This window comes from Spermophilus citellus (genome assembly GCF_964194105.1).
Source record: "Spermophilus citellus genome assembly, chromosome: 3".
NCBI lineage: Eukaryota > Metazoa > Chordata > Mammalia > Rodentia > Sciuridae > Spermophilus > Spermophilus citellus.
This window is the reverse complement of record NC_138184.1, coordinates 127139280-127164377: the sequence shown is the minus strand read 5'-3', so window position 1 is coordinate 127164377 and position 25098 is coordinate 127139280.

Sequence of the window (25098 nt, the reverse complement as noted above, 5' to 3'; positions counted from 1 at the left end):
CTTGGGCAGGTGAGCTTTGGACCATGCACAGAGGCACTGCCAAGCTGAAGGAGACACTGATGTCCAGGGCAAATGGGAACTCTGTTCCAGTGGGCAACTCAGACAGAAGGTGTTTACCCATTTCCACAAATGTGTTGTGGAACTTTGACCAAGGATGATTCGCATATCTGCTGTCCCATACGGAAGAATGGTGAAGTGTCGCGTCCCCCTTGCCCGCAAGGAAGACGCAACACCGGGAATCTTCTTCCAGTCGTTTATTCTGGTTCTCGAGATCTCTTACACTCTACTCTCTTCTTCATCTTCTTTCCCCGAATGCTCCTACCAGCCTTAATAAAGCATCTCAAGCCCCAATGCGAAGCTGCCACGTGGAGCTTTCTCATAGGGTGTTAGAAAACCACGCACCAACTCTCCCAATTAAGGAGTTGTTTGTCACAAACCACAGTCGAGCCAGCGCCATCTTGTAATGGCGACCGCAGTTCGCAGAAACGGCTCACTACAGTTCCCCCTTTTGTTTTCTAAAAACAATACAGGCGAGAGTAGAGGTCCTATCCCACTGTGCAGAAGTGGCTGCATAGTATGGCTCAGCCCCAAGGAGGCGCCTTCCCCAGATCTGAGACCATATCAGCCGACGCTTTTCTCGTGGGACGGGGCGTGGACGCGTCTAACCCGCATGCAATACGACATGCTCTCCTTGAGGTCCACTTCAAGGATCACTCAAGTGCAGTGCCTTGCCTCGCATCCTGTATCGTGATGGACGGAGGGGGATAGCTGAGGCTGAACTGTGGCTGTTTAGAAACACAACGACAAACAAGTTGGTAACACCCTAAAAGAAAGGCACGGGTAATCTGTGCAAGCCAGACTTGAGGTGAAATGCCATTACTCATACTAAGCCTTCAACCAGGAACCTTATCAGACCCAAACAGGTCAGGACGTTCCCACATGACCGTTATTGGCTGAATATGAAAACAGACACCACAAATCTTTCAAGGCCTTGTGAGCTCCTTCAAGGTCTTGTGAGCTGGCCTCTTTGACATGCACAAAAATCAGGGCTGGATCCAAGCCCTGGGGGCCGGGGGGAATCCGTGCCAGCAGTTCCCCCCCTTTTGTTTGTTGCACGTCAAAGGGAATCAAGTAGCCCCTGTCTTAGGTCGTTCACTGCCCCTACACTGCTTACCCGTCTTTGGGGAGGCCCCATTCCCCTGTCTTAGGTTGCAGTGCAAGCGTGAAAGTTGCCCGTCTCTGGGTACTACAAGATCAGCTTGTTGTTGCCAAGGCGTTCAGTGGTATTTATTCAGCCAGTCATTATTGGGTCTTTAATTGGTTCCGGTTCAACAAGGCATAGAGTAAAAATAAAGAAGAAAAAGGGGGCAAAAGGAGGAAGGCATGAAGCAGGGATCATTGTAGAAAAATCATCTTCGAATTGGTCGGAGACAAACTTCAGCAAGATCATCCTTGGTCTGCAGGCGTTGATAATGGATCTGTATTGGCTTAGAAGTCAGAATGTTAATTTGGTCTTTAATAAATTGTGTCATTCTCTTACCTAGGCAGGGGCCTACAGCAGCTATAAGGAGGAGACCGAAAAGCGGTCCCATTACAGTGGATATCAAAGGAGTTAACCATGGGGTATTTTTAAACCACTGTTCAAACCATCCTTGTTGTGCTTCAAACTCCTTTTGTCTTTTAGCCAATCTTTCCGTGACCTTTTCCATAGTTTCACGGATTACCCCAGTATGATCTACATAAAAACAACACTGTTCCTTTAAGGCTACACATAGTCCTCCTTCCCTTAGGAATAATAAATCTAGTCCCCTCCTATTTTGTAACACAACTTCTGAGAGGGAGGTGAGGGACTTTTCCAAAGCAGTAATTGACTTGGCCATGGCTGTTAAATCTTATAGCTGGGTAGAGAATAACATTTAGGATCTGCAGTGGTACTAGAGGATAATTTAGACAGTATTGCTACCCCTTCATAATAGGGCGGCCTGGAGGTCAAGCATAGCCAGCAATCTTGGGTCCTGTTAGGACTAGTGGCATTGAGAGCGAAAAAGGCTCCTTGGATCAAATCAAAAAGACAATCTCCAGTTCCAGGGTGTATGGGCCCAGGGGCACAATCAAAGGTTTGATAGCCCACAGTTATTGCTTGACCGCTGGGGGAAGGTTTTATTGTTGGGGCTATGGGCTACTTGGGTCCAGATGGGGCCTTTTGATCTCCGAGCACCTGATTGGGTCCTATTAGACTTCCAATAGGCTGTTCTATGGTCAATTTGAGCCGAAAAAGCAGGCCAGGATTGTACTGTCCGGGGGTGCAAATACGCAGCCCCCAGAGATATCCTTAAGTCCAATCTGGCTGCTGTTTTCCATTGGAAGTAAACTGAATAGTAATATCTGATTCTCCCTCTATTGTTTGCCAGAAGTGGGTAACATCAGTTTGCCAGACATCATTGGTGTGTAAGCCTCTAGGATTAACACTTAGACTAGGGGAATGAATGAATGGAGCACACACTGGGCATAAGAAAACAATTTGTAGAGTCTGATCACGTGAGCACCCCGCACAGAAGCGTAAGGATTGTGCATTTAGATGGAATTTAGCATGGAGCTAAGGAGTTGATCCGTTTGTAATTGTTCCATGATAGTAAATTGTCTGCCAATATAAGGGGTTGCCTCAATAACTGAGGCTAAATTAGCAACATAGAGACTATCAGTATACACATCAAGTGGAATGGAATTGTATAATTTAAGGGCCATAATTAGAGCCTCAACTTCTGATATTTGGGCAGACAGTCTAGGAACAGGGTGTCGAATTACTTGAGATCCATCAAAAACAACAGCAAACCCTCCTTTTTGCTCCGTCTGTATAAACAGTTTGAGCTCCCGAAATAGGCATAGAATAGTTTATCTGGGTAACCTGCATATCTTGTAGGGCCTTCTCTATCAGTCTTAATGATTGTAGAGCCTCAGGTGTGGGATTCTCTTGTAGGGCCTTCTCTATCAGTCTTAATGATTGTAGAGCCTCAGGTGTGGGATTCCTGACTGAGCTGGGGGAAGGGTCTCCTTGGAGGAGATCATACAGAGGCTTAAGTTCCTGGAAAGAGAGGAGTTGGCACTGTTGTCAAAGTTATAAACATACCTCTTAAGAGAGGGGGAAAGGGAGAAACCTTTAGCAACTTGACGTTTCTCCCAAGAATGATCCTGACAAGGCGTAAATGTTGGGGGGAAACCAAGATTAGGGGTACAGTAAGGAGAGGCCTTAAAATGAGTGGCATTATAAAGACTATTAGAAGAAGGAGGCACTGGGATTAGTACTTCGGAGATAACAGCCAAGGTAGTTATGTTTAAAGCAGAGCTATTTACGGGGGTTCCTGAGCCTGATTGTTCCCCTGAGGCTACTTAGCTCAATACAGCACTGAGAATGCTCCCTGAGATCTGACTGGACCGCAATGGGTCCTTCCAGTTAGTCAAATTCTTGGTCTTAAGGCTAATACAATGAGCGTTCCCGAAGCCAAAACAAGAAACTCCTGTGAGATTAACTTGAGATTGATCAAAAATGCTTTCCACCTGAGTTAGTGTGAAGGCGGCATCCACTCCATAAGTGCGCACAAACTCCGCCAGGGTCTTCAATTTATCATCTTATGAGTTTAACATAGAAACCTGTGGAATCAAATTTTGTCTGAAAAAGATATCTTCCGTTAGCATTTACAGGTAGGCATTTTTAAAAATACAGTTTCTGAGTAGCTCCGGTAGAAATCTGAAACGCAACAGTACAGGTTAGTGGCTGGAAGGCGGGACTAGAAGTCCTGTCTGAGTGACTGTGGAAGAACCAATCGGTAGCCCCCAAGAGTGTGGGAGGTGGGACCAGGAAGCCGCTCTTCCGCCAGGCAGCCCATGGTTACCATGGTGATGCAAGCAACACGGAGTCCGTCGCTCACCCTCAGGGCAAAAGTTCCCCAAGATTTCCTAGCCGACCGCACCTTGCCTGATTTTGTTTGCATTTTTCCCCGCCTGGCCAAGCTCTTACTGCGGCAGCAGCCTGCTCTGTTTCTGGACCATCCCCGCACACTCCGGCTTCCGGGCCGGGGCGGGCTCCTGTTCCCTTTTCCCGGCTGCAGTGGGCGTCCCTGGGCATAGATCCCAGGGTCATAATTAATCTGCTGCTGCGGCACCCATGGCACAGCAACAAAAGGAACACAGAAAACGAAAGACACAGACGACAAAAAAAGAACACAGAAAACAAAAGTGAAAGTACACATAGCAGCTGCAATAAAATATGAGGCCTACGGGGTCCCGCTCTCGGGGACGAGGGGTCCACTCACGGGACGAGGGGTCCACTCACGGGACGAGGGGTCCACTCAGGGACGAGGGGTCCACTCACGGGACGAGGGGTCCACTCACGGGACGAGGGGTCCACTCACGGGACGAGGGGTCCACTCACGGGACGAGGGGTCCGCTCAGGGACGAGGGGTCCGCTCAGGGACGAGGGGTCCGCTCAGGGACGAGGGGTCCGCTCAGGGACGAGGGGTCCGCTCACGGACGAGGGGTCCGCTCAGGGACGAGGGGTCCGCTCAGGGACGAGGGGTCCGCTCACGGGACGAGGGGTCCGCTCAGGGACGAGGGGTCCACTCACGGGACGATTGGTGCACCACTCCTGACGACTGAAAGTTCTGATTTTCCCGGGTTTCGGCACCATTTGTCGCGTCCCCCTTGCCCGCAAGGAAGACGCAACACCGGGAATCTTCTTCCAGTCGTTTATTCTGGTTCTCGAGATCTCTTACACTCTACTCTCTTCTTCATCTTCTTTCCCCGAATGCTCCTACCAGCCTTAATAAAGCATCTCAAGCCCCAATGCGAAGCTGCCACGTGGAGCTTTCTCATAGGGTGTTAGAAAACCACGCACCAACTCTCCCAATTAAGGAGTTGTTTGTCACAAACCACAGTCGAGCCAGCGCCATCTTGTAATGGCGACCGCAGTTCGCAGAAACGGCTCACTACAGTGAAGGAGGTGGAGTAGACCCAGAGGAGGAGGAGGCAGGACTGACTGGGGCAGGGTGGGTGGGGCACAGCTGGGCCTAGAGAAACCTCCAGTGGAACCCTGTGGAGATCCCACATTGGGGATGGGCAGGTGTCTTCTCCAGGGAGATACCAGGTCCTGCCTCCTCTATGGTGTCTAGATGCTGGTCACTAGAAAATGGGATGGGGGAGAACTTTGGTCTTTACAATATAGTTAGATCAGAAATTTTTAATTAATAAAATATGCCATGAAATTAGCCATTTTTGGCAGGGCCCACCAGAGCATCAAAGGGGTACTCTGAGCTGTTGCTGAATTTGAAGGTAGTTTAAAGGGGCCCTAAGTCAAGCAAAGTCAAAGTTGATAGTATGTTTATTTCTTTTATTTTTTAGTTTTATTTCTATGTTTTTGCAATGCTGGGATTGAATCCAGGTCCCTGCCTGTGCTAGGCAGGCATTCTACCATTGAACTACATCCCCAGCCCCTGTAAGTGAGCAGTTTCATGAGCTGGGAATGGCTCTCCACTGACAGCCAGGAAGAAAATGGGAATTCAGCCCTAAAATACCAAAGAACTGAGTTCTTCCAGTTATTAAACAAGGAAGCAATCCTCCCTAGAGCCTCTAGGAAGGAAAAAGACCCTGCAGATACCTTGTCTGGTGAGAACTATGTCAGACCTCTGACCTCCAGAATGGTGAGATTGTAACTTTGTGTTGACATTGCTGTGCTTGCGGTAACTTGTTATGGCAACAACAGAAGACAAATACAGTGAGGAATGTTTCTTGTTTCTTAATGAGGACAATTGCTTTGGAGATACTCAGGGGTATGCCTGACACCATGTAGGCATTGGTGATGAAAAGAATGCACTCCCACCTGTGATTCCTCTGCACCTGTGACTGATCCCACCTATACCTATAGATTAAATATGATATGAAGTGTGTGGAATTACAGAAAAGAGACTTTTTTAAAAAATTTGTTTTGTTTAACAGGTATTCTGAATATAGTTTAGGCATGTTTCAAAACACACAGTTCAGGGGAAAGTAGGCAAATCTTTGATTTATGCATGGCCTTGCTGAAGAGGTAGGCTATTTTTCCCCCCTCATTCATCTATAAGAACCATTTCCACATTTTAAAAAAATAGCTCAATGTGAACTTCAAGCAACAAAAAGAATTAACATTTATGGATGACTTTGATATGTATGAAATTGTTAGTTAATTTCACTTTCATTGATTCTTGGCAATGTATCACAAAACATTACCCATCCGTTCAGTCATTTCATGCATATACTCAACATATGTTTTCTGGGAGCTTTTTATGGATGAGAAGAACTGCATGCTGTGAGTTCAAAATATGCAACACACACATTAGGTGTACCTTCAGGGAACTTTCATTCAAACTTGATAAAAATATCGCTAATTGCAGGTGGTGGTGAGTATAATGAAATGAGGAGTGTGCTTTTGTCAGCTTTTGCATTGCTATGACCAATACCCAACAAGAACAACTTAGAGGAGGAAAGGTTTATTTCAGGCTCATAGCTTCAGAGGTCTTGATTGATAGAAGGCCAACTTCATTACTATGGGCCCAAGATGAGACAACACCTCATGGAGGAAGGGCCAGCAGAGGAAAGATGTTCAGCTCTTGACTGGTCCAGGAAGCAGGGCTGCAGGCACAGAGAAGATGCACCCTTCCAGGACATGCCCCCATTGGCCCACCCCCTCCAGCCATAACACACCTATATATAGTTTCCATCCAGACATTCAGACTAGGATGAACTGACTAGGTTATGGCTCTCACAAGCCAAACACTTCATCTCTGAACACTCCTTCATTAACACAAGAACTCTGGGGGGAAAGCTCATATGCTAATGACAACACAGAGTAGGTGATAGAAGGTGACCAGAAAAAAAAATTCTCATCTCTTCTTATCATGATGAGAACTAGAACTGTGCAAAGATTCCCATCAAAAGAACAGGCATGTGTAAACGCCATGTGGCATGAAGGAAGTAGCTATTCTTTCGAGTTGATGTTTGAAGAATAGAAAGAAAGCCAATGAAGTTAGACAGTAAGCAAAGAGGAATGGTCAAGAAAGAAAGGTACAAATGCCAGGTGCAGTGGTGCACACCTGTAATCCCAGCAACTTGGATGGCTAAGTCCAGAGGATCATGTGTTTATAACCAACCTGAGCAACTCCCCAAGGCCAGAGTCAACTTAGAGAGACCAAGTTTCAAAACTAAAAAATAAAAATGGCTGGGGATATGGCTAGATAATTAAGCACCTGTGGGCGAAATCCCTGGGTGAAAGTTCATGTCCTCTGTGTGCAAATCACCCACACCTGTGGTACAACTCTGTGGGCTCCTCTGGGTCTCCTGTCTCTTCCCAACATTTCATTCAGTGAAGCCTTCCACAAACACCATCTACTCAGGAGACATTCTGGGACTTGTACCAGTTCATTATTTCAGTCAGATACAATAATAAACTGGGTTCAAGACTTTCCCAAAGCATCACAGCTGAGATTTAAACACCAAGACTAATTCCTGTCTCTCTAGAAATGACCCTCATGGGTAGGATTACTAGTAACAATTACAATAATCCACAAAAATAAAACAAGACAAAACACACCGCCAGCAAAACATGTCAGACAGGAGTCACAAAGTCTCAAGAAGGGAACACACAGTGTGGAGAGCAGGCTGTGCCCTGCTCTGAGTGACTCCAAGCTGCATGCAAAAGCAGCCCTCAGGCTGCCCAAACCTGAGCTACTCATCTTGTAAAGCAGGAGTTTGCCATAAGCTACTCCATTTTGGGTTTGACTCTACACTGGGAGGTGGAATGACTCTACCCTTGTTTGCACAATGAACAACCCCCAGCACAACCGAGAGGCACTCACTCAGGATAAGTACATTAATCATGTCATTAAAAATGACCACCTGAGAACTTAGTGACTTACTCAGAGGCACATGGATGCATGAGCTTATTAGTCAGAGTTCTCTGAGAAACAGAAGTAACAGGAAGTACAAGTATAAAAGGGGGAATTATTAGGTTGGCTTATGGGACCAGAAGCTGGATAGTCCACAATGACCACCTGCAGTAGAATCAGTAGCTGCACAATCCAAGAGACTGAAGCCCCTTCAGAGACTGAAGGCTTCTGGAGAATGTGCTTTGGAAGAGTGAAGAAGCAAGAGTCTGATCTCCTCAGATGATTGCAGCAGCAGCAATCAGGAAGCCATTCAAGAAGAACTGAGCTTGCATCTGTTGCTGCTTCCTTGTTCTTCCAATTTTTATTCCATCCAAGCCATCATTCTATTGGACAGAGCTGCCCATACTTAGGGAGGGTCTCCATTTCAGTTGGCCATCACAAGTGCCAATCATTCCAAGACACAGGCTCACAAATACACCCATAATCCTCTCTTGACATCTTTTAATCCAATCAAGCTGACATTCAACTTAAGCATTACAATGAGCATATCAAACTCAGAAAGATCAGGCCCAGGAGCTGATCCAACACTCCAGACCCAACTGACACAGTGCCCCCTGACTCCATCCCTTGGAGACTCCTCAGAGCCTTGCTCAGGAAAATTGACACAGTGATGAGTTTTTGAATCTCTGTCCTTGGGCTTTAGCAGAATGCTAAATGTTTCTCCTGCCTGTGATGACTATGTTCAGCCCACTCCAGGCTGACAATGGGAAAATATTGTCCACCCATCCAGACCTTGGCCTACTATAATTTCCTGTACTCTGACAGCATCTGTGCCCTGAACAAATTCTTCAGCTTGTTCCTCCTCTTACCTGACCACTTGCAGTGACTCTGCATTAGTAGCTGCTCTGCCTTTATTCTCAGTTCAGCCTCCTGCCTTAACCCTTTCCTAGCCTTTCTGTAACCTGTATGTAAAATGATGTGAAGTGTGACTTGAGTGTTACAGATATTAGAAATCAAAATTGGAATAAAAGAATGTGTTTGCCCAGCTTATGATTTACCTGCTGACCCACAGGTATTCAGGGAACTGCCACTGATGAAAGTGGTGTCACCTGTGAATTTATTGTTATTCAGTAAATTCTGACATTGTGGGAAGAAACAAACATGTTTGGTCTATCATTAGGTACAGTATCATTAGATACAGCTTGCTCAAGACAGACAGTGTGAAAATATGTCAATGTTTCTTCAACTTCCTTCATTCAGAGGAAAGTATTCCCTCACAAAGCATGCAGTCAGTCAGTCCCAGGAGGAGGTAAAGAGAAACCAAGGTTGCTGTCCTGGGCCAATGTGCACCTGCTCTCTCCTCCCCCGCCCCATCTCCTGCTCCATGAGTGACTCACCTCATCCCTACAGGCTTCAGATTCCTGGCCAGTAAAAAGAAGAGGATGCCTTGCCTCAGGGACCTCTCAATTCCATGCAGAGCTGGCATCTTCAATCCCATAGAGAGAGTTTGGGGGACATCCCAGCCCTCCTCTACCTCCTAGCCCTGTTTCAGAGCTACTCCATTAATGACCTCTCTTTCTCTAATATCTTTTCCCTCCCCAAAGCAAATAAGCTCTATCCAGCCTTAATAATTGGAATCATCCACACAAACATCTCCTAAAGAACTCTACCAGGATTGATCCTACCTTAAATTTTCAGCATAGTTGGCAGGTCTGATGCCCTTACCATAGAATCTACAGAGGTCCTGGGCCAGAGATTTTATATGTAAATGTTCTAATCATCTCTCTCCTGAGAGATGGCTATGCTGACTAGGATCCAGGAGACCAAAATAAGAGGTCTTGAGCTTTTTGTTTGGGGTTACTCACATGAGTCACAGACAGAGTTTTGTTTTTGTTTTTTACAAAATTATATTTGTTTCTATTTCTAGAAAGTCAGGGAGCATCCTGATTTTAGAGCTTCTCTCTCTTTTTTTTTGATTTTCACTTTTGTCACCCATATCTTGTCTACAGGGAGGAATTGTGATCCAAAATGTGAGGCTTGGCTCTCAGTGGTCATTTCTCTCCTGTGAACCAACAGGATTCATTCTGAACATTACGGTTGGTGGGCTCACAGCCCTCCTGCTCCACTTCCAGCTCATCTGACCCTCACCTGAAGGGCTTTAGCAATCATGGAGGCTTTGCTCCTGTTAATGAGAGTAGAGTTCACATCCCACCTGGCCTGCCTTCTCTCTCAGTAGAGTAGTTATACAGTCGTCCACTACTCAGGTCTAGAAACGAACTCTCAACAGGGCTTTGCCTAACATTCAACAGAGGCTATAAGACACAGGCTCTTATGAGGCAGGATGCCACTGAAGCCAGAATTGGACAGGCAGTCAATAGATAGGTAAATTGAGTCAGGTCAGATCTAGGAGGCCAATTTGAGTCTTGGAAGTTGGAGCCTGTCCCCTGAGGGAATGGACTGCCTTCAGAGCCCTTCCTCCACCCTATCAAGATAATCTGCCTCTGCTCCAACCTGTTGCTAAGGTATCCTGTCCCAGGAATTACCTCTCCCTACAGGTAGTTATAAAGTTGTTAATTAATGTGTCCTGGGCTGCTCCATCCTTCTCTTCCCCCTTCAACCCACCTTTTTCCCTCCTTTTGGCCATCCCACCAAGCATTTCCTAGGCCTAGTCATGTGGACAGGAAGAAGAAAGATAAGGGTTAGAGGGAAGGAGAACAAAGGAAGCCTAAGACATATAAAAAGGCAGAACACCTCACTTCTTGGGATACCAGCTATAACTCTCCTTCTCCCTCCAAGAGAGTCTGTGTTACTGCTTTTTAAATAAACCCTAATGCTTGCCTCGGCATGCTTCTCTAATGTTCAAACTTCAACATGTGAGGCAGCAGAACTCGTCACTGATAATCAGTGGTATCATCAGCACAAGTCCTAGCACCAATGACCATTCCAAGCGTTGTGTGTGGAAACTGACAAGACCAAGGTGTGTGATTCAGCACTTCCTGGGACCATGGATTGAGAAATTTCAGGAGGGTAGAGAAGGTGGAGCCAATCCTGCTAGAAACTGGGGGTGGGGGGCGCAATTTAATGGAAAGGAACTAGGAGCAGTACCCTGGATGCAGATACCTGATCTGTGTTTTAGTGGCTGGATGACACCAGGGAAGAAAATCTTGCTGGACCTTTAACCCTTCATCTTCTAAACAAAGGTAAGGATACCTATATTAGAGATTTTCGAGAAAGCAGTAGCTGAGAAGATGTGAAGCACTAGAATTAGTATCAACAGAAATCTGAAGCCTGTAGAGATGAGGTGAGTCACTCATGGAGCAGGAGATGGGGCGGGGGAGGAGAGAGCAGGTGCACATTGGCCCAGGACAGCAACCTTGGTTTCTCTTTACCTCCTCCTGGGACTGACTGACTGCATGCTTTGTGAGGGAATACTTTCCTCTGAATGAAGGAAGTTGAAGAAACATTGACATATTTTCACACTGTCTGTCTTGAGCAAGCTGTATCTAATGATACTGTACCTAATGATAGACCAAACATGTTTGTTTCTTCCCACAATGTCAGAATTTACTGAATAACAATAAATTCACAGGTGACACCACTTTCATCAGTGGCAGTTCCCTGAATACCTGTGGGTCAGCAGGTAAATCATAAGCTGGGCAAACACATTCTTTTATTCCAATTTTGATTTCTAATATCTGTAACACTCAAGTCACACTTCACATCATTTTACATACAGGTTACAGAAAGGCTAGGAAAGGGTTAAGGCAGGAGGCTGAACTGAGAATAAAGGCAGAGCAGCTACTAATGCAGAGTCACTGCAAGTGGTCAGGTAAGAGGAGGAACAAGCTGAAGAATTTGTTCAGGGCACAGATGCTGTCAGAGTACAGGAAATTATAGTAGGCCAAGGTCTGGATGGGTGGACAATATTTTCCCATTGTCAGCCTGGAGTGGGCTGAACATAGTCATCACAGGCAGGAGAAACATTTAGCATTCTGCTAAAGCCCAAGGACAGAGATTCAAAAACTCATCACTGTGTCAATTTTCCTGAGCAAGGCTCTGAGGAGTCTCCAAGGGATGGAGTCAGGGGGCACTGTGTCAGTTGGGTCTGGAGTGTTGGATCAGCTCCTGGGCCTGATCTTTCTGAGTTTGATATGCTCATTGTAATGCTTAAGTTGAATGTCAGCTTGATTGGATTAAAAGATGTCAAGAGAGGATTATGGGTGTATTTGTGAGCCTGTGTCTTGGAATGATTGGCACTTGTGATGGCCAACTGAAATGGAGACCCTCCCTAAGTATGGGCAGCTCTGTCCAATAGAATGATGGCTTGGATGGAATAAAAATTGGAAGAACAAGGAAGCAGCAACAGATGCAAGCTCAGTTCTTCTTGAATGGCTTCCTGATTGCTGCTGCTGCAATCATCTGAGGAGATCAGACTCTTGCTTCTTCACTCTTCCAAAGCACATTCTCCAGAAGCCTTCAGTCTCTGAAGGGGCTTCAGTCTCTTGGATTGTGCAGCTACTGATTCTACTGCAGGTGGTCATTGTGGACTATCCAGCTTCTGGTCCCATAAGCCAACCTAATAATTCCCCCTTTTATACTTGTACTTCCTGTTACTTCTGTTTCTCAGAGAACTCTGACTAATAAGCTCATGCATCCATGTGCCTCTGAGTAAGTCACTAAGTTCTCAGGTGGTCATTTTTAATGACATGATTAATGTACTTATCCTGAGTGAGTGCCTCTCGGTTGTGCTGGGGGTTGTTCATTGTGCAAACAAGGGTAGAGTCATTCCACCTCCCAGTGTAGAGTCAAACCCAAAATGGAGTAGCTTATGGCAAACTCCTGCTTTACAAGATGAGTAGCTCAGGTTTGGGCAGCCTGAGGGCTGCTTTTGCATGCAGCTTGGAGTCACTCAGAGCAGGGCACAGCCTGCTCTCCACACTGTGTGTTCCCTTCTTGAGACTTTGTGACTCCTGTCTGACATGTTTTGCTGGCGGTGTGTTTTGTCTTGTTTTATTTTTGTGGATTATTGTAATTGTTACTAGTAATCCTACCCATGAGGGTCATTTCTAGAGAGACAGGAATTAGTCTTGGTGTTTAAATCTCAGCTGTGATGCTTTGGGAAAGTCTTGAACCCAGTTTATTATTGTATCTGACTGAAATAATGAACTGGTACAAGTCCCAGAATGTCTCCTGAGTAGATGGTGTTTGTGGAAGGCTTCACTGAATGAAATGTTGGGAAGAGACAGGAGACCCAGAGGAGCCCACAGAGTTGTACCACAGGTGTGGGTGACTTCCACACAGGGGACATGGGAAGCTGCATTTGGCATAAGGAAGGAAGAGAGAGAAGTAGAGGCAATGGAGCAAAAGCCAAGCAATAGCAAGGGTTCTCCAAGGTCAAAATAATTCTTCTACAAAATTTGCATATTTAATTGCATCTCACTCTCCTAGGGAGAGGGCAATGGAATTTGGGTTCCTCTTCATGAAATGGTCTGGCTGCAGAATAAAAGTTGAGAACAGAAAAAGGCAAAAATCCCACAGTACAGGAGAAGTAGTTTTGAATAGCAGGGCTGCAATGGCTCTTCAATCAGTTATGGAGCTTCCACACTGGAGAGAGAGAGAGAGAGAGAGAGAGAGAGAGAGAGAGAGAGAGAGAGAGAGAGAGAGAGAGAGAGAGAGAGAGAGGGCGCCCTGCTTGCTTTATTTATATGGAGGGAATGTCAAAAGTTTTCAATGGAATGTTCTTTGCCAAATAAGGGGGGGGGCTGTCCCAATAGGTTATGTCGAACTCTGGAGCTAGGATAGCTGTCTCACTATTAGAGCAGGGGCAGAGATCTTATGTTTCGGCAGTCTGAATACACATGGGAAAGCCAGGATTGTTCCCAAGGGGAGACCTAAGTCCTCCATGGCTCAGTACCAAGTAAAATCCCTCAAGTAGCTTCATGGGAGGCTTCCCACAAATTAATAGGTTTGTTATGGTTTGGATGTGAGGTGTCCCCCAAAAGCTTACATGTGAGAAAATGGAAGAAGGTTCAGAGGAGAAATGATGGGGTTGTGTCTTAACCCAATCAGTGAATTAATACCTTGGTAGGAATTAACTGAATGGTAACTGAAGTGGTAGGTTGTGGCTGTTGGAGGTGGGAATGGGGGTGTGGCTTTGGGGTATATATTTTGTATATGGCCAGCAGAGTTCTCTCTCTGCTTCCTGATCACCTCATGAATGAGAGGTGACTCTCTTCTTCCATGTTGTTCTGCCTTACCCTGAGCCTGGAGAAATGGAGCTAATCTTCTTATGGACTAAGACCTCTGAAACTGTTAACTAAAGAATCCTTTCCTTCTCTACAGTTGTGCTGGTCAGGTCCCTTGGTCACAGCAGCAAAGAAAGCTGACTGACCCGAGGTAAATATGAATGGAATTTTGTGGCATCAGGGAAGAAAATATCTTTTTCCTTTATACTCTTAACTTCTAGACCAGGGTCCTTGCAAATTAAACTGATAAATGACACATTAATAGGAGAAAAAAGTTTTTTTTATATGTATTTTCAGGGACCTTACAGAAATGAAGTGAAAACTTCAAGGAGGTGACCAGACTCAGAAACTTATGCAGAATTTTAACACAGTATGATAAAATTCTGGAGAAACTCCTAGACAAATAAAAACATTCTGAGTTTTTAGGTGTGGTCAATTGTGAGAAAGTAAATGTTTGGGGAAACTAATGGAATGTGTTATTTTTTTATGTAGTTTTTTTTTTAATGTAGTTTTCTCTTCGTGCTTTCTTGGAATTGAAATGAGTCTAGTGTCCTCTCTGGTGATTGAGAGTCATTTTGCCTTTCCTGGTATGAGAGAAGGGAAGGGGTGTACCTTCACAAAGGGAAATTTGCTTATAGACATGTAGAGGGAGATGATGAGCCTTTTCTGCAATGCTTTTAACTTTTTTTCTCAATTGTTTTAGTTTGAAATAATTATTTTGCTAAAATGGTATATGTTGAAGTGGCACTGGGGTCCCTTTCATTCTCTCATATTAAACATTTAGTTGGTAACTGCAGGAAAAAAAATTGAATTGGAGATTTCTAGGTAAGAGATTTATAAAAGAAAATAAAACACTGAATGGAACAAGAATATATGAACCAGCAAATAATGAATTTAATTTTATTGCCTCATATCCCATTCAATCAGCCTCTTGGTCCTGTGACTAGGCCAGAGTTGTATCTCACTTAGGAGATGGTAAAGGGGTATGGGGGAGTGGGGCACCAAAGTTAGATCTCTATATAGTATGAGCAATCAGGCATTTGGTTAAGGGAATTTCTATGAAAACAAAATAAAAACCAAGATTAGTTTTTGGAGCAAATTGTAAAACCTGTTTTTGAGCTAAGAAAGTAGTCAGTCAAGATTTTCAGACTTTGGGCTTAGAGCATATTTAGATGGTAGAAGGAGGGGAATGGTGGTCATCTGGCAAACTTCCCAATTCTAAGGTTGGCACCTCTGGTCATGGCAATACATGAGTGTTGCAGTCAGGGCTATTTCTCAGAGAACAGCATAGAAGCGTCTGTTCCAGATTGTAGGGTTTATAGACAGTCCCAGGAGGGATTTGGTTGGTCAGTTTCTATTTCTCAGTGAGGCCAAGTCAGGAGGGTGAGAGAAAAAAAAAGGTACATCATTGTGAGATATGAAATTCTAGTAAAAATCTTGGTAATATAACCAACATTTCTAATTGTGTCCACTTATTAACAAGCAAAACAAATCAGGTAGGAGAAAGAAATAATCTTTTTAAAATTAAATGGTTAATTACTAGTTATGAAAGTATAATCTATTGAAAAAGAGAAGAAATAATTCCTCAAATTTGGAAAATAAAACAAGAATCAGCAAGATTTTAAACAGAATGCCATAAAAATTATAACCATTTCCATCAATTTATGGTATATGTTGTCTCCTATAATTAATTCTTGTTCAAATTGATATGGAGTTAGATGTTTCATGAACCCATCAGATTTTCAACTAGAATTCTGAAAATTTTTTCTTTCTTATGTTTAAGATAAAAAGCTTTGATCTGTACTTGATTGCACAAGCTTTTAAGAATAAAAAAGTACTGTTTGTTGGAGTAAATGATAATCATGCTTGACAAAAGACTTAAAATAACCTTGACTAAAGACTGAATGAGCATTTATTTTAATACAGATGATTATTGAATTTGGTTATTCCTTCGATATTAAATATCTTAGGATGATAACTTGAATTACAGGTAATGATGTTATCCTAGGATATATTACAGAAAGCAAAGATAATGAAAAATTTGAAGGAATTTCATACAATTTCTGAAGCAGTCACATAAACCTGTACCTATACAAACATAACTCGAGGAGGCTAACCTCTCTTCATATTGTATAATCCTTCCCATATAATTTAACATCAAATAAACCTAATTATTTCAACACCTATTTTTTTGGAAGGTGAGGCAATAAATCCCTTGATGTTTTTCCAGAGGTTCTCTGGGAAATCCTAAAGTCAGCTTTAAGTAAAAAAATAAATAATGTTCATGTAAAATCTGATTTGGGGAAAGTTGTCATAATGTCAAATCTTGAACACCTGATCAATTTGAAACCATACTTCATTATCTCTTTAAAGGGACAATAAATGAATTCCAGAAGAAATATAGAAAGTTATGCGATTACAAAATAAACCTTAGCTCTTTCATTGTTGAGGAGGTCTGGTGGTCTTAAATAACCAGACTTGAAAAGGAGAACTTGAAGCACAGAAAATTACTTTGATGAGACACAGATTTATTGTGTCCTATTGTGACAGTTACCCAATAGGTAGACAAAAGAATTTGTAACCTCTCATTAAGAAAAGACTAATAATCCAAGACAACTGCATCCTTTTAGAAGAAAGGGACAAATCAAACTCCATTTTATATCAGTAAACTATTAATATTGAAGTTCCTTTAAGATCTTATAATAAAATCTATTTAATCCAGTTAATGTTAGCCACAATGACCACCTCTCTTTCTTTATTTTTTCCTTGGAAATTTAAAACTTTCTGCATCCATTCAGTGTGCTATAATTGATTCTCCCATTTCTCACTCTAAAACAACCTTTAGATAATTTTATATTCTTTAGGATGAAATTATTCTTTCCTTTCTTAAGAAAAACACATTCTACATGCTTCTTACTTTCCCTTATCAAAAAATACATCTTACTTTCCTTAAATATATTACATATATAGCTCTTTCCTTTTTAAATATTATTATTCCTAGTAGTTAATTTACACAAAGTAAGATTTTTAACCCTTAGCACCTTTAATTTCCAGTGAAAATGAGGAAGTAGTTGTCAACTGTCTGCACTATATCAGCATTTTGTAGTATTAGCAAATTCATGAATACACAGCTTTATAATTTTCTAGAGGCATATGATTCCTCATAATACCATTGTTTGATGTGGCAAAAATTACATGTTTACTGACAGACCCAAATGTCTTTAGTGTCTCTGTAAAACAAGAGGCCTAAAGTAGATTAATTTATGTTCAACAGTTAAGATTTCAGCTCTTTATCTTATTTGGGAATGATCCAGATAGTCAGTGAACACCTGCCATTTCATAAAACTTCATACAGAGTTGAGGTTTCAATTTACCAAATTTACTATTTTGGAAAGTATTTTTAAATAGACATAAAACATAATTATCATTGAAAAGTTTATTTATAAGCTTGTACCCTACTTATAGCTACTTAATTCGCTTGATCCTAACAATTATGTTTGGGGATGCTCATGAAAATTTCATGAGACATTAAAATGAAGATCGCTATCATCTTCAGCCGTTTTTCTGTTAACTGTTATTACAGTACATACGTTAGGCAAGCTTCATAAATCACAGAACAAAGAACTCAAAAGTTAAACATATGGCATTTTCTTCTTTTACTTCCATGCCTGACATACATATATCAAGCAGTATATTTTTATTGTATGCTTTGTTCTTAGGTTGAATTTATAGTTTTATAATCACAGATACCAGTACAGTTAATGTAGGCTTATTTGACGAGTACATCCAGGTAGAATAATGATGGTTGAGTAAAAACAGCTCTCAGCATTAAATGTAATGCAGTCATGTAGATAAACTGGCTTTGTTTAATAAATGTTATCTCAGATTATATGAACTTGAAAGCATTTGGGTTTGTTTCTCTATTTTAAAGAGTTTTGGAAATAATTTATATAAATGAAGTATGTGCTTATGTTTATATTTAAGCCAATTGAAAATAGAACACCTTTAAAGAATTTTATAAATTATTTTGATGATGTCATCTGGAATTAGAAAACACCACATATAACAATATGTACACATAGACATAAAAGTACAGGCAACTTCCCCTCTAAAATTTTAGACAGGAATCAAGCAAACAGGGTAATACAAAATTCACTTACAACAGTTGGATCTGAATTGTGTTTCTGGCAGTTGGAACAAAATCATTACCTGCTCAGTGAGGACTAAAAATTTTTTTTACCAATATTTGTGGAGAACAGTTATATAGGTTTTCATTTGTCTTGATATATAATCTTCTGAAGGCCAAAGGAGAGAAAGACATAAACTTTGTATGACAGGGAATTTAGGAGCATATTTTCTTATTATTAATGGTCTAGAGTAATTACTATTCATGACTCTTTTTTTCTTCCTTAAGTGTAGGACAGTCCAAGAAATTCTTGGGAGTGGTGGGCCCAAAGTCCATTGACAAAGGACGTTAGTGGGAAGACCTTGAGCCAGTGGGATTGAATTAGAGAGTCCAGTGGACATTCTTGGGTTCTTTGTCAAAGCTATTTTCTAGGGTATTGGTATTTATACAAGTAATTTGCATACCCCACCTACTTGAGTGTCTTTTCAATTCTTTTGTTCTAAATCTAAACTCTACTCCCAAATCTTGCTGAGAATTTTTTAGTCAACCATTACATTCTCTTGTTCTTTTTCCTTTTTTCTTCAATTTGATCCTCTCATAGATACCAGTAAGACCTTTGTTTTCAGGGGGGATAGTAGGGGATAGGAAAGGTAGCAGAATACAACAATGACCAATAGGACATTATGTAAAATTGTGGAAGTGTAACCGATGTGACTCTGCAATCTGCATTTGGGGTAAAATTGGGGGTTCATAACCCACTTCAGTCCAATGTATGAAGTATGTTATGTCAAGAGCTTTGTAATGTTGTGAACAACCAATAAAAAAAAAAAAAAACTGCTTCATAACCTGCAAAAAAAAAAAAAAAAGACCTTTGTTTTCAGTGCAAACTCTCTAAAAATCATTTTAGATATAAAAAACTAAAGATCTAAGAGTAAAGTCAGATTTCCACATCTGAGCATTATGCTTACTTAGATTCAGTCAACTGCATTTGGTGTTATAGGTAACCAGAAATGATTTAAAGTTAGGCTAGGCTATCCATTGGTTATATGTAAACACATTTTATGTAAAAGGATTTGAGCATCCTTAGATTTTGGTGTCCTCAGGAAGTCCTAGAACAAATCCCCCATGGATACCAAGAGGTGGTTTTATACCTATTCCACTATAACTCCAAACCAATATGCCTTTCATGACTTTAAGCCATAGCTTAGCTATAGACACAAAAGGTGTCCCCAGGAGGGTACATAATATGCAGTTTCATCATCCAATGTCATTCCAAAGACAGTCAAAGAAAGCAAACACCTTCATTTCCACAGGTGATTAGGATGGTGCTTGTGAAAATTTTTGTCTCTTGTTTCCCACAAAAATTAGAAACTTCAGCAGAGACCACTTCCTTATTCCCATAGGCAATGAAGGGAGAGATGAGAAGGCCCCTTTTGGGTTGAGACCCTTCATTTGGAGTCTGATTTCCTTAAAAGCTGGCACAGTGGAGAGACATGTGTCTGTTTCCAGCCTGCAGACCCAGGCCTTGCAGCCCACACTCTCCAGCAGTTGGGAAAACCAGAGACAAATCACTTTCACTGGAGCAAAGTAAGCCCTCAAGTCAGAAAAGAAGACAAAAGGAGAATTTCATCCTATTATTCCCTTCTTAGAACAAAAAACACTAAAGAGGGATGAAGGAAAACAAAGGCTATCCTGGGAGGGAAAGGATTAATATGCAATGAGTTCTTAAATCCAAATTCACGAGAGTCACAGTCCAAAGAACCAATACACTAATACAAAAGCAGGATATCATGAGACAAAAGTTTATTTTGTATACCTGCACGGAAGGGCTCACAAATATAAAACAAAAATCCCAAAGAAGTGATCAAAGCTGAAAGCTCAAATATAATTTGCACAAAGGCCAGTAAGATTTGGAAAAATCATAAGAACAGGGAGCTGAGCTTCTAGACATGGTAAATTGTGAGAAAGTAAGAATATGACAAACTAAAGCAGGATAAAGGTGATTTTCATGATATTTGTGATGTGAATTCTTTTTAGCACTGTTTCTATGCTGGTATGAGTCTAGAGACACCTCTGGTGATTAAGACTCACCTTTCCTTTCCCAGAGACAGGGAATGGGGCACCCCCCCCCCCAAAGGAACACTTATTGTCTGCTTGTAGGCAAATGGGGAGGATAGAGTTCTTTTTCTCAATTGTTTGCAGCTTAAAACAATTGTAATGCCATAACAGCATACTTGGGGTGGTGTTTTCTGATCCCCATCACAGGAAAGCAGAAGAAAAACAGTATGTATCTATGGGACCAATTTGAGGTAGTGCAGGTCCCAATGGTGAGTTAGCTGGAAGTGGTGCAGGCTCTGGAAGGGAGAGCAGAGTATACAAAACAAGAAATTTACAGGAGCCTCCAGAGACAGAGAAGCCATGGACCACTGCAGCCTGTAAAATTAAGCTTGGCCAAATTTAACCAGATATTAAATAACGAAGTGAAATTAGATGACAATAGGAAGAATGAATTAGGGTTCTGAGAGGTTACACCACTCATACTTGCAAAGCAATTGGGGTGCCTGGATTTAATTTCAGTTCTTATTCTAAATCCAAGGCCCTCATCTTCCTCATTGGATAAATAGGCTATCTTCTACACAGTTGCTACTTGGTGCACAAAGGTTTATGTAGTCACTAGTTTACTATGATAGTTTGTGAAAATAGCTACATTACTCCATTCACTGGCTTTATACCTCTCAGACTGTGGTGATGCAACTCCTCCCAATAAGTGTGGAGTCTCTCCCTCACCTCTAGGTCTGGGCTGTCATGTGGCACCAATTGACGAGTAAAACACAGCAAAGTGACATTGTGCCATTTGAAGTCTTGTGTATGCCTCTTGCACTCTGTGAAGGTGTAAGCTGGAATGAATGTTCTGGGAGAGGCAAGGTCACATGGTACAATACAACCATGCCAGCTGAGGCCACCCTGACCAACTAATCTCTAGCTGATCCAGCTGCAGGCCACAGACACATGAGTCCCAGAAGGTCTGGAAAAACCACCTGGATGAGCCCAGCACCATCTTCCAAATCGTGACATAAATAGATGAGTGCTGTCTTGAAGTCATTAAGTTTTAAAGTGATTTATTTATACGATAAAATTAGCACAGTTGTGATGTTTTCTTTAAATAAGAAAAACAACTTTAGAGAGCTGTGTTAGAATTTATTGGGTCTTTCTCCTCTCATATTAAGAGCTCAACTTTAACTTTCTTTTACATTTATTTTAGAACTAGGTACTTGATGGATTTCCCCTGCTCTTAGTATCAGTTTTAGAGTTTTAGGCTCAATTTTAGTAAATCCAGTAAAATATCAAGTTTTACAGCCCTGATATGAAAATTCCAAATCCCTTATGTTCTCAAATCCAAAACTTTTTGTGACATGACAGAGCAAAATTCCACACCATGAAATTTTGATTCATGTAAAAAATTATTTAAAATATTCTTAATTACCATCAGGCTATATATTTAACACATGTATGCAAGATGAAGGAATTTCACATTTAGACTTGGGTCCCATCCCTAAGATATGTATTGCCATGGTTTAGACCTTAAGTATCCTCCAAAGTTCCATATGTTAAAGCATTTGTCCCCAGCTTGGCACTATTGGGAGGTAGTAGAACTTTTAAAAGGTGGGAAAATTAGGAGGCTTTAGGGATGTACTCTTGAGGGGGTTGTGGGATGCTAGTCTGCTGCAGTCCTCTCATCTCTCTGAGCTGTGGCCACTAATACAAGGAAAAAACAGACAAGGAGCAATTGGGGATTAAAAAAAAGACAAACAGACACATAGAGAAAAAGTGGGCCAGGTGGGCAGCCAATCCTTGATGGGGGCTGATTGACATAGAGCTAGCTCAGCACTTTTATTATATAGGTTTCATCAAAAGGTTATTTGTGGAAAAGTTTCAGCAAAGCAGGCAATCTGAAGGACGCAGGGCTGGTGAGACATTGGGGTCATCTTGTTTTGCTTGGGATTCTCTATTCCAGGGAGTTGGTGCCTGAGCTTAAGGCCTTGACTGATAATTCTGTGTGCCTTTGCACGTAACCTCCCAGGACTGGCATCACCATAGTAACTGGGCCATCTCCACCTGCACCTTTGCACAGGCATTTCCCAGTGCAACACAGCCATGAGGGAGTCAGATCGTGATTCACTGCTCTCCACACCAGTCTCTTCCTTCTTCCTTTTTGTTCTTGGCAATAAGGTCAATGGGTTGCTGGGCCATATGCTTCTATCGTGATTTACTGCCACAAACGTAAAGCTTTCCAAAACCGAGAAGCAAAATAAGCCATTTTTTCTTTTATAAGCTGAACATCTCAGTAACAAAAAGCTAACTAACACATATAAAAGCAAACATTCCAAAAATCCCCAAAATCTAAAATTCAACACGCTGGATCTGAAATATCTTCCATAAGGGATACTTATTAGGAACATAGTCTTCACCATTAAACTAAAGTGGACTTCTGTGTTTCCTCCTAGAAGAGGCAAAATGGATCCTCCAGTGATCTGTTAAGTTTACTTGCTATGTAGTGAACATGACCACCGGTTCATTTCTACACTGTGCAGTCTGTCTCATCTGGGAGGCATGAACACCAAGACTTGGAAGGCCCAGGCTTTGCCCCAGGACTCAGCTCACACGGGACAAGACTATACCATGTAGAGTCTTTAACCTGGGTTTCTTGTGCTGGTTCCTACTCCTGCCCTCATGAGACAAGATAGCTCTGTGCACCAACCACAGAGTCACTTCACTGGTATGTGACTCCATTTCCTCAAACAAGTAAGAGAGTCTTTCAGTCCAGTTAGCCAACTAGATTTAGGCAATTTTGGGTCACAGAACCTGGGAGTTCTTTTAAAACCAGTCCATGTAGCTGGGAACCAATCTGGGAACCACCAGATGTCTCCTTACAGTAAACAGCTTCAGCTCCCACGGAAATGCATGCTCCTTGCCAAAAATGGGATCATGTTTTAAAGTAAACACACCAGGATGGTTGTAAGTCCTTGCTGAATTTCAGGAATCTGGCATCCGTAACTGTTATATTACTTTTCAGTATCTGCTCAGTGAATGTTCCTCATGGGAGCATCAGGCCCTCTTTCTGTAAATTGAATTAATTGCCTTTCCCACCCATACATTCCCTTTGTTAATAATAAAAATAAACTATTTTACTTTATAACAGATAAAATTAATTATAATTAAAGATATCCCTGTATGCCAGATTTGGTGTGACTACTACATGCAAATGATTTTATTGTATGTAACTATTTGCCTACATTGTTGTAACAGACATTTTTAAAAGAAAAGCACATTGGCATATTAGACTGACACTTGTCCATTTCTAAGGTGTTGAGAAATAGAATATCCAATACCAGTAGAAGGCTTTACAGAGCACTTTAATTCTAAATCAGAAGGGAGAGGATTTTTATTAGAAAGCATTTATTTTGGGATAAGATCCTTAAGTATATTGTTCCTTTAACTTGTAGAACTTCATGATGTCTATTTTGTTCAACTTACTTTTAGTTAAAGGAACTGAAGATTCCTGATCTTAAATAATTGCCTGTGGTCATATAGCTAGGGAGTAGAATTCTGTTCATCTCATGTCTCGGGACTCAGGCTTTCTGACTCCATATTGCCCCACATTTATGACCAACTAAGTCAAGAGATCAGGTAACTAAGTGTGTAATCAATTGGATCAATTAAATGAATTGTGTGTTATTTACTTAGGTAGTAATATTAACATACAGAATGTAAATGAGAGAATCATTTTAAATTGCACGTGTTTGTTGATTTCTGAAGATAGGGAACAGAAGGTATTGAAAACTCCAACTTAAAAGCTGAGTTATGTAGCTCAGTGGTAGAGCACTTACCTAGTATGCGTGAGACACTGGGTTTGGTCCTCAGCATCACATTAAAAAAAATAAATAAAATAAAGAGATTCTGTCCATCTACAACTAAAAAAAAATTTAAAAATTGAGTCATAAAGTAACAATAAGTTTCTGTCTGTCTTATTGACATTGTTTATAGTATATATTTAGGGAAAATTATACAGAAGGAAATCATATCTTACATTAGATGTAAGATATATAGGATTATGTGCATCTAATATTTATTCTTTGCTTATATATTTTCATTGTGTGTACATTTTAATAATAATTGATTTTATTTTTGCCTCAATTTCATATCATTCTGTGAAAATAGAATTCTTATATTTATCATTGATATTCATCAGCTTTCTTTCACTATGACAAATATTTATCATTGATATGCTGTATTTTACTTTTTCTAATATTCTGGAAGTTATATATTTTTTCAACTCTAGCACAGCCTTCAAATATAGTTTTACTTGAATGACATATGTTAATAACTATACAGGTAATATTGAGTTCTTCTCTGTGACCAGTAGATAAGATGAAGAATTTTAGCAAGCTATTGTTTTTCTTAATTTTTTCAACCATTATTTTCATTACATTTATTGATATAATTTTTCCCAATAGGATTAGTTTAACATTTGTTGTAATTTTTTACACTATTTCTCTTTTAATAATTATTTTGTCCCTTGCATGAGATTTTTTAACTAAAAATCATGACAAGTATTTATGCTATTAGTGATTTTGTCTAAATGGCTTTGATGCACTACAAAATTTACCATAATATCTGTATTAATTAATTTTTTGCTTGGATGGTGTTTATTTTCAAGCAATGTTTTGCAGGAAGCACATATGTTGATGTTCTATGCCTTGGAAATCTGAAAATGCTATTGTTTTGTCTTTTTTCATAAATACCATCTTGTTTA